The following is a 16,679-nucleotide window of genomic DNA, read 5'->3' as shown; positions in this document are numbered from 1 at the left end:
CTCGGGAAATCGTCGGCGGCGTACGACTAAAATTCACCGGACTGTCCGGTGTGCTCCGGACTGTCCGGTGAGCCAATGGTCGGGCGCGCCAACGGTCGGCCGCGCAATCCGCGCGTGACGCGTGGCCGGGCCAACGGTCTGAAGGGGGCACCAGACTGTCCGGTGCGCCAACGGCTCCAAATCGCCAACGGTCGGCTGCGCCAAAACAGGAAAGAAATCCGCACCAGACAGTGTCCGGTGGTGCACCGGACTGTCCGGTGCGCTAGGCGACAGAAGGCAAGAATTGCCTTCCTGGAATGCTCTCAACGGCTCCTAGCTGCCTTGGGGCTACCCCTAGGCGCATGGAGGAGTACACAAAGCATTCCTAAGCACCAAGACTCCAATTCCGCGCATTTGATTCTTTGTGATAGCAACTAGAGCTCCATTTGAGTAGAGAACTCTTCGGGTTGTGTTGTGAGCTCGAGTTGTGACTTGTGTGTGTGTTGTGCTCTGATTTTGTGTCTTGAGTGCGTTGCTCATCCCATCCTTACTTCCGTGCTTCTTTGTGAACATCAAATTGTAAGGGCGAGAGGCTCCAAGTTGTGGAGATTCCTCGCAAGCGGGATATAGTAAACAAAGCAAAACACCATAGTATTCAAGTGGGTCTTTGGACCGCTTGAGAGGGGTTGAGTGCAACCCTCGTCCGTTGGGACGCCACAACGTGGAGTAGGCAAGTGTTGGACTTGGCCGAACCACGGGATAAACCACTGTGTCTATCTGTGTTGATCTTCTTGTGGTTATTGTGTTTTGCAAGAACTCCTCTCTAGCCACTTGGCTTTACTGGCTAACTCCTAATCAAGCTTTGTGGATTAAGTTTCAAGTTTTTACAGGATCACCTATTCACCCCCCCCTCTAGGTGCTCTCAGCAGGGGCGGCGGAAGATCGTCGGCGGCTCCTAGATCTCGCTCCTGGGAGGGACCCCGTCGAGGAGGAGAGATCCTAGGAGTTGTCTAGGCTCGAGCCGGCCGACCTAGACTCCTCTAATCGACGTAGAGTCGAAGAGAAGCGGAGAATTTGGGGATCGAGAGGCTAAACTAGAACTAGACTAGAAATACTCCTAATTGTACTGGAAATAAATGCGAAATAGAAGTTGTATTGATTCGATTGATGATTATAAATCGGCCGTATACCTCTCTATTTATAGAGGAGGGGGGCTGGACCCTTTACAAACTAATTTCCGAGCTTTTCCCGTGATTTTAGCTAACAACCGTAACACAAAACTTGGAACCCTAATCTGCTCTGCGCACGCGCGGACCGTCCGGCCTCAGGGCCGGACCGTCCGCAAGGCTCAATTTGGTTCCAAACATATGCCCCCTGCCTTTTGGTGGAGCTGAGCGAAACAAAAGCAACTAACTCGATGTGATCACATCAGTTTTCTTAGGCATCTTGACACTTACTAGGATGACACGCAGTGGCCTTAGTCCCGATGGTTGACTCAACGGACTTGACCCCTTTAGCTTTAATCGAACTGTTAGTCCCAATATCGCCGAACGCCATACTGGTCCTGACCAATTCGTCACCTTGCTTTCCTAATTTTCTAAGTGTTCTGGCGTAGCTTTGTAGTCGACCAGGTCTTCTCCTTGCAGGTCGTCTTCCTCCATGGGTGTTGGTACGTCGTTGCAGGTGTCATGGTGTATTGCGGATGAGTCGGCCTCAGGGGTCGGACGGTCCGCGCCCTGTACGGTTGGTCCGGTCTTTATAGCCGGACTGTCTGCTATACCTGCAAAGAGCTGCACAGTTGTTGTTTTATTTTCTGTCTTTATGGCCGTTTGATTTTCCTCAACGGCCTTTGGTCTCCATCTCTTTTGTGGTGGCGGATACTGCGGATGTGTGTCATTGAATATTTTTTCCGCCTCCTTCTCCTGATTCTCCTTTGCTCTAAGGCGCTGTAGTTTTTGCTTTTGCGATCGTGTCAATCCCGATGGGCACCATCGGGGCATGGAGTATTTTGGATCGGCTATTTTATTGACAGTCGTACTTTCTTTTTTGTTTGTGTTGGCCGATTCACCAAAAATCATCGGCCCTTCGTTATTTTGTTGTACGACGACATCTGTCGTTCCTATTTTAATGACGTCTCCCTTTTTCGTATTGTTGGGGGTTGTAGCTATATGCCCCCCTGCCGGATTAGTCAGCCTTTGGGACCGAGTTGTTCGGCAATCTTGCTGGGCCTGTGCTCGTGGACCAGATTGAGGGGCTCTCAATCGGTCTTGTACTGGAGGTGTCAACCTATTGAATACAGATGTTTGAGGTGCCCCCCAAGCGGGGAACTGTGGCATCCCAAATGGGTGGCATGCCCCACATTTGATTTGGGACATATGGTGGAGGTATGTATGTGTATGGATATGGCATAGGTGGATATGGTGGTGGAGGTGTCCATGCAGGCACGTTAGGTCTTAATTGAACATTATGACCTCCCGTCCTTTCCGATTGGTGTGGTGGTCCAATCGGCCTAACCTGCCGTCGCACCTGGGTGAGTAAGCGAGGTCCCTTTGGTGGCCGGTTGCTGGGGCCAGCCTTCTTTTCACATATTTAGACAATAATTGATCAAAGGTCGGGCTAGATTTTACCAACCGACCAGTTGCCTTGAACGTGTTAGTTTTCCACGTACCTATTTCTGGTCGTCGTGGTTTGAAGGTACGTGGTCGCCGTGGGTCTTCGGCGTTGCCGGACCATCCGCTGGAACGCTCCGGACCGTCCGGTGATGCTACGGACCGTCCGCGCCTGGATACCGGACCGTCCGCGATGCGTAGTATGGGTTCTCGCGCATATCCCCTTGTCTACGCTTGCCCCCTAGTGCTGGAGTTTGTGATGGTTACTTTCAGTGTCTCTCCTCCATCAGGAGTCTTCTCGGCCACCACTTTCCTGCAAGAAATTTTGTTGTTTCCATCGTCCTCCCGTGAGTTGCCGATGATGACTTCTTTGTCTTTGCCCTTATCGGCTGTGCTGGGCCGAATTAGGACCCTTTTGCCCTTGAAGTCGATCATATTCATTGGAAAGGGCTCCGTGTCCTCCTGAAATTTCAATCGTCCTTCGTTAATGGCCGATTGGATTTGTCGTCGGAACACATTACAATCATTAGTGGCATGGGAAAATGAGTTGTGCCACTTGCAGTATGCGCGACGCTTTAGTTCGTCGGCAGGTGGAACGATATAATCAATTTTAATGTTACCATTTTTTAGTAATTCATCGAATATCTTATCACATTTGCCAACATTAAATGTAAACTTAATCTCCTCCTGCTGTTTCTTTTGAACTGGCTACAAGGAGGAGCAAGCCGAAGATTTGGCCTGCTCAGGCCAAACTATTTCGGAAGTGTAAATTTTCTTTGGTTCACCGTCCGAACTACTTTGCTTGTGTTCTACTATATGGACATTATGATGAACCGTTTTGACTAGTTCTTTGCTTCGGCTTTCACAAGCCGAAGCTTTCTGATGTAATTGTGCTAGCGTAAAGAACTGGATGCCTTCTAATTTCTCTTTTAAATAATAGCGCAATCCATCAAAGGCTATTCCCGCTAGTTGTTTATCTGTTAAATGAATTTGAAAGCATCGGTTTCTCGTATCCCAGAATCTCCGGATGTAATCACTAACCGATTCATCCTTTTCTTGTCGTAGGGCCACTAAGTCTACTAAATCTAGCTCATAATCGCCAGAGAAGAAATGTTCATGAAATTTTTGTTCTAAATCTCCACACGACAAAATGGAATTAGGAGGGAGCGTGGCATACCATGTGAATGCGGTCCCTGTTAAAGATAATGAAAATAAACGTACACGGAATGCTTCGGTGTCGGCCAATTCTCCTAACTGTGCTAAGAACTGGTCTATGTGCTCACGCGTGCTCTTTTCTTGGTCACCCAAAAACTTTACGAATTCGGGTATTCTGGTCCCTGTGGGTATGGGAGCCGGTCAAACTGGATATCATAAGGTCTCCGATATGACTGCCCCCCAGGGACTATACTAACTCCGAGCTTATCTCGGAACACCCCAGCTATTTCCTCCCTTACTATATCTATGGCAGCCGGTGGGAGACCACCGGCTCTTTGATCCAATATGGGTGAGTTTGTTTGGATGTTGGTATATTGTTTTCCTCTCCATTGGTTTGGGTTTTGCGGCGCGTTAATGCATGCCCTATGAGGCTCATAGGACTGGCCATTCCTTTCTGGCCTTCTAGGGGCTGGACAGTACTCACTCTCACGGGTTTGATAGATTTTATTATGGTGCTGGTGTGTCGTATGGTGAGATGGGGAGTCTAGCTGGGACGGATACGGAGTTGGATATCCATCCTCCTTAAAAAACTATGTGCCGGACCATCCGGTTAAATACGCAGACCGTCCGGCTCCGTGCGCGGACTGTCCGGCCATGTGGCCGGACCGTCCGACATTGTATTCGGACTGTCTGGCGCCATACGCAGATGGTCCGAATGGGTTATCTAGGGTTTGCACGACATGTGGCGGCTTGGGTGCAGGTCTCAGTAATTCGCTTCTAAAAATGGGATCGGCCGCCGCTGGCCCGGACGGTCCGCGCCCACATACGGACGGTCCGGACATGTGCAGATCGGCAAATTTATCGCCGATGTGCGTGGGAGGCTATCGTTGCCCAGGGTACATGTCCATCGGCATCCCATAAAGGGGTTGTGACTGGTCGTGACAACCTGTAGCCGATGAATTATGTGTGTATTCCCTCAATTCAACCTCGTGCGAAGGAAGATTTGCCATAGTAGACTTATCAAGCACACACACTAGCCTTTTATGATCATTTTGTATATCCCCTACGATACGTTGCAACTGTTCTCGTTGCTCGTCTATGTAAGCTTTAAGATATTGGAGTTCGTTGGTGTTACTTACATTGGGGGTAATCGTAGTAGATCAGAGCGAAGCCAGATCCGTCGCTCGTTGCCGAACGACTTTGTTGTTCCTGTCCACTTTGAAGTGGGCCAGGAACTTCGCCTTTGCTTCTTGGATCAGCTGCTCCTGACAATCCTCGAACAGGAGTTGTTCTTCAGCCGGCAAGGTTTCCCATGTCGGTGTGATGATATTGCTGGTGGAAACTTCAGAGCTATCCTTTGAACCGGCCATTGAGAGCCGATTTGATAGGTCTATATGTGTTGTCCCCAGCGGAGTCGCCAAAAAGGTATGTTGACGCCTTTTTGGAGCGCCAAACACTCAACAAGAATCGTGGCGGTGCCCTCTGCACAGGGACGGACGATCCACGCGCGGGGGCCAGACGGTCCGCGGCCTGATGCGAGGCGCGGCGGTGCTCTCTGCATAGGGGCGGACTGTCCGCGGCCTGGGGCCGGACGGTCCGCGGTCTGGTGCAAGGCTAGGGCTCCTGCCTGACGGCCGGACGGTCCGCGCGTACACAGGGGCGGCGGAAGATCACCACCGGCGCCTGGATCTCGCTCCCGGGAGGGACCCCATCGGGGAGGAGAGATCCTAGGAGTTGTCTAGGCTCGGGCCGGCCGGCCCAGACTCCTCTAATCGACGTAGAGTCGAAGAGAAGCGGAGAATTTGGAGATCGAGAGGCTAAACTAGAACTAGACTAGAACTACTCCTAATTGTACTGGAAATAAATGTGAAATAGAAGTTGTATTGATTCGATTGATGATTATAAATCGGTCGTATACCTCTCTATTTATAGAGGGGGGGCTGGACCCTTTACAAACTAATTTTCGAGCTTTTCCCGTGATTTTAGCTAACAACCGTAACACAAAACTCAGAACCCTAATCTACTCTGCACACGCGCGGACCGTCCGGCCCTCAGACGTGGACTGTCCGGACCGCGGACCGTCCGGCCTCAGGGCCGGACCGTCCGCAAGGCTCAATTTGGTTCCAAACAGCATGCCTTCTTTCCGCACCTCCTGGCGGCCCATCAGCAAGAGGAGCTCATCATGGTGCGCACAGAAGTCATGAACTGGCACTTGTGATGTTGCTGGGTTGAGAGTTGGGCTGCCGGGCTGGGCCTGTTGTGCACTTGTAATGTTGTTGGGTCCATGGTCTTTTTATTTTTGGTAAATTCCGATAAGAAATTTCAACAAATTTTGATTAAAATAGATAACCGAATAAAATGTTCGGTAAAACGTCACACTGATTTCAATAAAAAAAATTCTGAAACCGATTTTGTTTCCGAAAAATACAATCACATATGAATCTGATCAGAAAAATCAAAAATAATTTCTGAAATACCGAAAATTTCTGAAACCGTTTTCATCCTTGTATAAGGCCAAATCTGTAGTTGTTTGTGATCAGAATACTTGTTTAAAGTCTTCTAGACTTATGGATCAAATCTAGGAAATCTTGTAGTGCATAACATCTTTATCTAGGAATCAGTGGGGTAAAGACCGACACGGTCGGCTGCTTGGAGGCGGGTGCACATGAGTACATGACTAAGGGGGTGTTTGGTTACACCCCGCTAAAATTTAGCCCATGTCCCATCGAATGTTTGAACCTCCGTTCCGGGTATTAAATGTAGTCGGATTATAAAACTAATTTGTCAGCCGAAGATTAAAAGACGAGACGAATCTAGTCCAGTTGGTTGGGTCTATATTTCATACTCCTATTTAAAAGTCAAACGCTTGATGTGACCCGGGCTAAACTTTAGCAGGAGCAACCAAACACCCTCTAAATCAAGACAAACGAGTTCGATGCCTGGGGCAGGATGCGACACGACGAGCCCGATCGGCAGATCAGAGCAGCGGCTTAGTACCTGTGGCTGGGCAACAACCCGGAGAAGCGCATTCCGACGCTATTCAATGTCACTGACCAAGCAATCAATGGAGACGGGCGTAGACCAGATTCAATGGGCCTGTTTGGTTCAACTTTTTTGACTAGCTTTTTTAAAAATCTGACTATGAGGAGAATCTGACTGTGGGAAGAATTTGAGTATCATTACGATTACGTGTGGAGGAAGATAAAGTTGTTTATAGGGCTCAGGATCTAGAAAGTGACGGATTCCTACTATTACAACGACTCAACCGATTATGTGTTTTATGTTGATTTTGTATGATTTTTGTCCTAACGAATTTTATAGAATTTTGGCTGAAAAGCTGAGCGTTTAGCAGTCCGCAGCAGGTTTTGGTGGTCAGAAGCTGCCAGAAGCCGAAACAAATCAGGCCAATGTCTCCGATGCCAATTTAAAGTTTTGGCAACCTGCCAGCGCCAGTTTGAAAACCTTCGATTAATTTTTCGCGACTTTCAAGGTCAAAATTTTATAGGCATAACATATTTGCAAGCGACTGATTTAACAGACCCGCGTGCATAAACTTTTATTACAGACGACCAACATAAAAGACCGCTTGTAAAGATTGCAAATATTTTTTTTTTGCAAACGGCCCAGTTAAGACAATTGCTTGCAAAAACCGTTGATCAACTTATACCGTGTGTAGATAATTGCAAGAGACTATTTATGAAGATCGCATACAAAATATTTATTTTTACATGCTATCCTCTTAAATAGCCACTAGGTGAGTGCCTTTACGTTGCAACGGGAGCATATAATACCACCGTTTGCATTTGAGTCGCCCAATTCAGACATGTTGTAAAGGTCTTGGTGTTCAGTGGAGGCGTTGAATGCACAACCACCGGCTTGACAACCTCATGTAGAGCTTGTGCAACATTTGGTGGGCCACAATAAAAAGGAACATAATCGTAGCAGTGCACTGGCACAAAAGCAGTATGATAGTATGGAGTAGGAATCATCACTAGATAAAGATTGGGAGTCGTGGCTCCTGGCATCACCATCCCTGCCTCTCGAGCAATTAAACTTGGGACTTCATAAGGATGTGTTCATCACTAAATCCACGTGCCCTTCCCAAAGTGAATACAATCAGAGAATTATATTTGTTTTATCCATTTAAATTTTACCGGACCTAACCTAATAACTACCGTATCCAAATTGAAGAAAAAATATAAAACAAATATAAAACCAGTAATATCACTCTATATCCCTTTAATTACATCCCTATCTAGTTAGGTGCTCGTACTTTTGCTACAGAGGTTTTATATATCACATAAATAGGCCTTGTTTCAAGGTTTCAAACCTTTAAAAACACTAACTCAATTGACATAGAAAGATGACTATAGAAAGGATACATGATAGTTTTACAAGTACCTCCTCAAAAGCCCAATTGTCATGTCTATCATTTGAATCACTTGCTTTAGGCGACGAAATTAAGCCTTCTATTATTTTATCTTAATAGACATGCTAAAAAGAAGAAATTATATCTAAAGTAAGCTAAAGCAATATGAAGGGGTCCATGACTCATTTTGGTATGATGTAAAATAAATCATAGACGTAAAAAGTACTATTCTTTGCATTTAGTTACCTCCATGCTCCATATCCATCAAACACGCTAGTGTCAATATCGAGATCTAGCAAAGCCAAGTGCTGGAAAATTATACAGTGGACTAAAAATACAATCATAATGAACTAAAATAAAAATTGATGAGATTTCATCCTCCCAATAGATACAAATAAATCATATCAGTAAGTGTATTAGTATTATGTTAAGAAAAAAATCAGCTTCTCCTTTAACATTTATACTCAACAAGATATCTCATGCACATTCAAATTCTCTCCTCTCAGTTGATTCCAGCCTTGCGCTTGACCTGCCCTTTTAGTCCTAAATTCTCCATATACAGATGATATCTTCCTAAATCCTCCTATAACAGTTATATCTTTATATCTTGAAAATCATGGCTTGGAGATTCCAGGTAAACATTCTTGCAATTTACGTGTCCATGCATCGCACTTTTGTTTCAAAATATGGGGCATATTAGTTACTTAGTTAGGATTTAAAAAGTAACTTTGTAAATTTTGACCAACATTACTCTAATTATATTCATGATTAGGACATAGTATCAACAAATTCACATTCACCATATAGTTCAACACAAGTTGGTTTTATTGCAATATATGACATATTACATGAGAGTAATTGATAGTCAAAGTATACTCTACATTCTTTTTTCGAATCCAAATACACTTTAGAAAAATAAATGGAGGGAGTATTTAATAAAGCTACTCTACAACTTCCACAAAAGTAAATGATTGTTGCTGCCATGTGATCATGTCTTTCCTCTAGGTTTGAATATGTCCGAAGCTCCTAAGGATTCCATGGAAGTTGACCTGGTGCAGAAAACAGAAAAGGTAAAAGTTACAGGAGAACTGTCATCTAAAGGAGTTGAGACTGCAAGGCAAACATCTCAAGTGGAAGCTGCAGACAATACATTTGTCAGTGAAGTTGTTAGGCTTGAGAAAGCAGGAAATATTGATGCTGAGCTAATTGTCCATGTGAATCAGATTGGGGAAGGTGCAGAAGCTGCATCTGTATCTGAAGAGTCATCTCAGCAAGTGGGCGACATTTAGCAAGCTTACACTCAAAAGGAAGCGTCAGTCCGTGATCTACCCACATAGATAGAAACCTTACATTCTGATGCTATAATAAAAGAGTTGCCTCAGAAGGCTCCAGATAATATGCAAACTGATATAGCCACGGCCCCAAAACAGAGTCACAATCCAGGAGATAATGTTGTATTTGAAGCCGTCACTGAAGTGCCAAGTACTGCACAAGATCATAGTGAGAATGATGTTGGGGATGAAGTTCCTAAAGAGAACACTGTATCCTGTGTTACAAAGTCAAACCCCTGGTGAGAAGCTAGTGAGAAGCCGGTTCTAGTGGTAGATGTGCCTGCTGCTGTTGGTTCTGCCGCTCCTGAACATGCTGAAGCCGGTAAGGAGACTTCTTAGAGCCCTGTGCTTGTAGGTGTGCTTCCTATTGATGACACCGTTTTAACTCATTAACATCTTGAATTATATAGCATATTGCATTTCAAAATCCAACAAAGTCAAAGAAAATCATGTAAATGCGGAGCCTGGGAGAAAGAATTATGAAAGTGATCATGGTGTAGTGCCTTCTGATAAGGAAATACAGAACAATGTGCCTGGTGACATGGAGGAAAGCTCCGAGGAACATGAAGGTGATGGAGCACCTGCAGTTGACTAGCCCAATAACACATCTGAAATACTCCCACAAACAGGAGAGCAGTTTCCTGAAAGTGGAAATAGCCTAGACAGCAACTTAGAGGCTACTAGTCTGGGGAATGTTGATCAGGTTGCTAGATACCGCCTCCCACCTCTTGATAAAGGCAGGTTTCAAGTTGCTGACCTTGTCTGGGGTAAAGTGAAAGTCATCCTTGGTGGCTGTCACACCCGGTTTTAGAAGGCAAACCAAATGCGAACCATGTACGTGCCAGGATCAGCAATTCATGTACACAACAGTTACATAATTGCACATCATCACACAGTGCTCAAATGATCACATAAAGGAGTAATAATAGTCGATTACATCATATGTCTGAGACATCCACATAGTCTTTACAATAATCAAAGTGCGGAAAAGAAACGTAGATACACGCGGCCTTCACAGGCAGCCGACTGGGGGTTGCCGCTAACCCACGCCTAGAACTCATCGTAATCTTGGAACTCCTGGAAATCCTTCTCCACGGCTTCATCTTCTCCTGAGTAGTGGTTGCAACGCAGACAACCTGGGGAAGGGGGGGGGGTTTGGTGTGTAGAGCAAGGGTGAGTACACATCAACATACTCAGCAAGTGTCCTGTTTGGCTGTAGTGGACTAGCTTTATGTGGGGGGGGGGGGGGGGTAAGTCAAGCAGTTGCTTTTAGTTGGTCAGATTATTATTACTAGTAGAGAAAGCCAAGTTTTAGGATTAACCCACGTTGTTAACCCAAAAGTACCCTTTCCAAACGGAAAGAATACCACTTACCATTTCCATAGTCAATACCAAAACCATCATTCTCATCACCACCTGTAATCCGAACATCTCTGATCAAGTATCACTAATCAATGGAGCTCCCTTGGCCGCTCATAACCGTGAGCACGACTGATATATTAGTTTTCAAACACTCTGCAGAGGTTGTGCACTTTACCCACAAGCCGTGATTCCCTTTCTGCCCGGAGATCATGAGTCTCCATTGATCACTAACAAGGTGACCCAACAGGGTATCACTATGTAGCCTTTACAAAGATTCCCCAAGGCTGTAGCCACCCGTTAGGTTTATTAAATGCACCGCACTCCTCCCCAAGGGGCGAACCAACCTTGGCAGAGCGAGCCGCATACACCGAGCCCCATTAACGGCACGACGGCTAAGCGAACTACACCCCGGTTCCTCTAATTATTCAGCTAAGGGTGTCCCATTCCACCCTCATGGTTGCACTGTTTTCCCGGGCGGTCATCCAACGAACAGGTCCTTACGGAGAGACACTCGTGAAACCGCTCGAGTCCCCTTAATTGCCACAAGTATATCATCATAAATAAGAAGGAAAACAGTGTATCATAGACAAATCTCATCATATTCATTGATTAATGCTAAGCACTAGCATGAAGCTAAACCAGAATAATCCAACCCAAATAGGTAAGCAAGGACATGGATAACAAAAGCTAGTCAATCCTTAGGTATAAACTGTGTAAATGCGGAAAGTGAATTATAGAATTGTATAGGACATAGATGGGTCAAGGGACACTTGCCTCCACCAACCAGCTGCTGCTCAGGGGTTTCTCCTGCGAGTTCTTCAGATTCCTCAACCAGACCGTTCTCTATACGAGTGAAAACATACATTCATATCTTAAATCAGAAAAGGAACAGTACACCATATAAGGAAACAAATCAGTTACACGCGCACAAGACATAAAGCTCGCGCTTACGACCATGCGAAACTAGCGTCCGTGAAACAGCACAGGCGACTCGCAAGAACTACTAACTTGACAACACATTTATGTCTAACGAATATTAAACATAAACACCTGAAAAGGTCTAGTTATACTCATGTATGCTCACCAAGCGTAGCTAAAGATTGTAAACTAATCCTCACTAAAGCACTACTTTAATAATTATTGGATCAACAACTAATTGAATAATTATCGAAAGCATATACTGCGATAAGCTATACTACTAGTATGTGAATGATATTGTCAATTTATCATGAACCTATCGTGACAGGAGTAAACCGAAACCGGTTAATGACGCATGAAGAAGTATGTAACCATCAGACATAGACTACGGGGCTAGTAAATGGGATCGCCGAGGCTCGTAAACATCCTAAATTTATTTACGTGGTTCATTGGGGTTCCTTTTTATAAGTCCAGCAAATAAAATAATAAAAGATAATAAAATAGTGGGCTCATCCTCTCCTGGCCGAGCTGACCAGGGAGGGCTTGGCCGCGCGAACGAGTTGGTCGTGCTCCACGCAAGCCGTTACAGGCGAGCCGGGGACAGGCTAGCCGCGCGCGATGCGCAGGACGCCACAAGGAGACCGCGGGCCGCTGCTGCGCACACGCCGCGGACGGGCTGGCCACGCGCCGCGCAGGCTGCCGTGAGCGCGCCGTGGGCGAGCTGGGACGCCAGGGGCACTCCACGCCGCGCAGGGGTCGCGAGCGCGCCATGCTGGGGCCGCGCGCGCTGGGGCTGAGCCGGGCGAGGCACGAGGGGGAAAGGGAAGGCTGCGTCGGGGCCATCCGCGTCGGCCAGAGGGCCGTGCCGACCAGGGCAAGGGGTCGCACGAGCGCCGAGCGGGGGCAGGGGCCACGCGAGCGTCGAGTCGAGGCAGGGCACGCCGCGCCGGGCACTGGGGCGAGCCAAGGCCGTGCCAGCAGGCGAGGGAGGGGGCTGGGGCAGGCACGCGCGCGCCATGACCGACCGCGCCGGGGCGAGCACGCCTGGCCGCCACGAGCTAGGGCGGGGCAAGCCGGGACGGGCACGCCATGCCGCACGGAGGGGTCGGGCGAGCCAGGGCAGGGGCCACGCGTCGCGTCGGCCGAGCTCCAGGCCGCGCGCCATGGGCGCGCCGGGCCGAGCTCCAAGTCGCGCCACGGGCACAGGGAGGAGGGAGATGGGGCGGAGGGGACGGGGAGACGGGGCGAGCTCACCTCAGGGAGCGACGACGGCGCGGACGGGCGCGATGGCGGCGGTTCTGAGCGGCGTGGGCGAGGTGGAGGAGAGAGAAGGCTCTGGGCGACATGGAAGGGAGATGAACAGGGGGCGATCGGGGCAAATGATGGGTGGGCCCCACCAGGGCGGCGACGGTGGCTGTAACCGCCCGCGCGCGCCTCGTGTGAGGAACGCGGGGGAGTCGGCTGGGCCGCGCCAGCCAGCCGGCCCAAGGGAGAGCGGGGGGGGGGGGGGGAGGAAGCAGGCCGTGGCTGGGCTGAAAGGAGAGAGGGAGAGATTTTCCTTTTCTATTTTCTTCTTATTTACCTATTATCCATTTTTCCTATTTAGTTCTAACCTCCACTCCAAGAATACTCTTCACAAATCACTCAACCACAAGCAAGAAAATCATGGTCCGGCATGATGCAACAACCAAGGAAAATATTTCTAGGGTTTACTGACACAAGGTCTTGAGCTAAATCTCGCTAGAACTTTGAAAATGTACAAGGCTTAGCGAGAAGAAAAAGAAAGAGGAAAGGTAACGCCCGAATTTGGCGAGTGATGGAGAAAGAAAAAAATTCAACTCTCAAATTCGGGGCACTACAGTGGCCTGGTGAAATTTTTGATCCAACAGATGCATCTGAATGGCGCTAAAGCATCGGAAAAAGGGCAGCCACTTGGTAGCTTATTTTGGTGACAATACTTTTGCATGGTGCGATGAATCCCAGTTGAAGCCTTTTGTAACAAATTATTCACAAATGGAGAAGTAGAGTAGTTCAGATGCCTTTGTTGGGTCAGTTAATAATGCACTTGAAGAACTGTCAAGGCAGGTACTGTCAGGTTTGAGCTCCTCTTGTTTGCTAGAAGAGCTTGCTGATAATGGTATGTCATATACGGTTGATAATGTTGGGCTCAAAGATGGAGTTAATTGTTCTGCAGTTAATCGGCCTGAGATCTTGAACTGTTTTAGTCCTAAATCCTCCTATAACAGAAACGGTGCCAACAAAAGAGGAAGGAGAGTGTTAGAGTAACTAACCAATCTCCTCACACTATTCCTTCATCAAGAACTGAGTCCTTCCACTTTGCCTTATGCTTAACTGGGCCAGTCTTGTTCAAATAGAAACGATGGAAAACAATATCTTCAGGAGGCACTTCATTTTCTGACAATTCTAGAAGCTCTCCTCCAATAATATGATGATTCAGGTTAAGCTGAAGACAAAGGCATGAGTCAGAAAGGTATAAAAATGTGTTTGATAGTATTTAGTATTTAAGACAATCTAAACACATTTATTCAAATTTTGACACAAATATTTTAAGTCTAAGTTTTGAGCATATCTTCTCAAGAGCATCTAGTGTGATTGGAGGGAAGAGTAATCAGGTCATCTACAAATCCAGATACACGAAAACGGCTCCCAGAGTCAAGAGAATCCAAGTAAAAAGGGCCAACCTTTTTAGCTGGGGCAATTTGTGATCCACCGTGCCATCTTCCTTCAGCTATGCGGCTCCCTTTTGGTTTATTTTCCATGAATTTTGTCAAGGAGAGCATGAAGTGATAGGTCTGTCAGTGGATCACCACCATAAATAAATGCAAGGAAACACTGGATATGATCACAAGTAAAGAGTCTCACAAACAGTTCATATATATGTTAACCACCATAATCAATGACTGATTCGTTTCTAAAAAATGATGGCAAAAAATATTAAGTAAATAACAACTTTGGTGCTCTACATAGAAGTGCCCATACAAACAGACACACTTGAACTGGATAGAGCATGAGAAGGGCATATTTGTAACAATGTAATATTTAGTAACCTCATCCAGCAGCAACTGATCAGCTTCACCTTCTAGACCCAAACTGATACTTGAGTTCACCACTCAACGTGTAATATGCCAAAATATCCACCTCCTGCACACTATCAAAACTTATAGTTGTTTCCATGATTGAATCATATAAACACATGATTGATCAAAATGATAAGAAGAAAATAGACCTCTTGTAGCTCAATTTCAGTGCCCATATCTCAACTCGTAGTGTGCTGCTTCTTCAAGTATTGGAACAGATGACACGAGCATTGCATATATATCCGGGAACAGCCAATTAGTGGAACAAAAATAAAATGCATCAATCTCTTACGCATCCCTGGGTGGTTTTGGATTCTTGCTCATCTCCTGAATTTGTCTTGATGGTTCCACCAATAATACTACCACCAGCTTCTTTCAACCACCAAACCTTCCCAATGCAGCCTTCATAGTGAGCTTAGAAGAATCACCAACATAGACACCTTAGGTTTAAAAAGTTGTTAAATTCTTATGGTAATCCGCTAACAGTTGCAAGTAGCAGGCCAGAACAAACAGAAATAGCACACAAAAAATTATAAAGAAGTGCCCTGTTCTAAATACCACTGTTCTAAATATATTGCATGCAAAAATATTATACAGTAGTAAAGATAATTTCATTACTGAACCATGGACTCTGCAAACTGTTGTAGATCATTCCATGGCTGCCATAATAAAATTAGTGGTATGGTCGCACTGGTTGTGTGGTACTGCTATGAGTTCCAATGAAGAGACGAACCGCAATTAGATTGTGCAAAAAACACTATAAACACTATGTTGTAATGCCCATTAAGCAGCGTCTCATTGGTTGTGGCTAGAGTGCAGTTGTGTATGCTAAAACTATTTAATCTATTATGGCAGCAGCAGCAGCAGTGGCATGTGTGAATTTCTCTGCAGTTATGATTTTACTCACCAATCTCACACAATAGACAACATCACAATATACTGCAGTTGTGTATGCTAAAACTGTTTAATCTATCATGTAAGTTTCATATGCAGATATCTAAAATAGATAGTCACCCACAAAATTCAGTGGCATGTAAATTTCTCTACTCACTACACATATTGTTCATTTTACCAGAGCAGATTGTAAAATAAGTATAAAATATACCTCTTATTTTTATCATTTTTCATACAACTATGAAAGAACTCATTATTCCACCTAAGTCGAAAAGCAGAAAGTCAAAAGTCTCCTCTCCTACAGTTTCTGACTTGGCCAGCGCAACGACAGCTAGTTCAATTGAACCAGAGCACTTTATAGATAGAACAAAATATATATTGTAGAATAGAACCACAGAAATCCATCAAGAAACAACTGAGATGACCTGCAGATGCGAGGAAGAGAGAACTCAGTGGTGAAGAAGAGGGAAATCACCATGCTGGACCATCTCGTCGGGCTACTGAAGGTGCGCGTGGTGAGGGGGGTGAACCTCGCCGTTTGTGACCTCCGATCCAGCGATCCCTACATCGTCGTTCGCATCGGCAAACAGGTCCGGCTCGTCCTCACACTCCACATAAAATAAGATAGTTATTAGAAAATGCAAAAACCTTTAAGAGCAAACGACTTTGTGACTTGTGCTATCTATTCCAAGGAAATCATAGGATCTGACACCAAAAATCCACATGAGCTTGGAGAATTCAGCATCAACTGAATGTAGAGGTGTTACCGCTCTGCTCTTCTCAAACTGCCATACACAAATCAACACAAAACACTGATAACAGAAAGTTCAAACTTTTCTATGTTAATACTCGTGTTCTATGCTTTGTTAATGTAATACTCGTGTTACCATCTCTCTGGCCTGTGATTTTCATGGTGAATACAAACAACAAAATTGTTCGTGTCCATGAAGAATGACAGCTGCAA

At 45.9% G+C, this 16,679-nt stretch overlaps 1 long non-coding RNA gene across 1 annotated transcript; it reads left to right on the top strand.

Annotated features, from left to right (window-relative positions):
- Positions 1-8,716: 8,716 nt before the first annotated feature.
- Positions 8,717-9,181, top strand: LOC111589914 (uncharacterized). The gene is made up of 2 exons (XR_002748999.1): positions 8,717-8,746; positions 9,118-9,181. It is a non-coding gene; the product is annotated as an uncharacterized lncRNA (long non-coding RNA).
- Positions 9,182-16,679: the final 7,498 nt, after the last annotated feature.

Source organism: Zea mays, chromosome 8 (assembly GCF_902167145.1).
Source record: "Zea mays cultivar B73 chromosome 8, Zm-B73-REFERENCE-NAM-5.0, whole genome shotgun sequence".
Classification (NCBI taxonomy): domain Eukaryota; kingdom Viridiplantae; phylum Streptophyta; class Magnoliopsida; order Poales; family Poaceae; genus Zea; species Zea mays.
The sequence above is the reverse complement of the archived record's forward strand: the minus strand, read 5'-3'. Positions and strand labels throughout refer to the sequence as shown.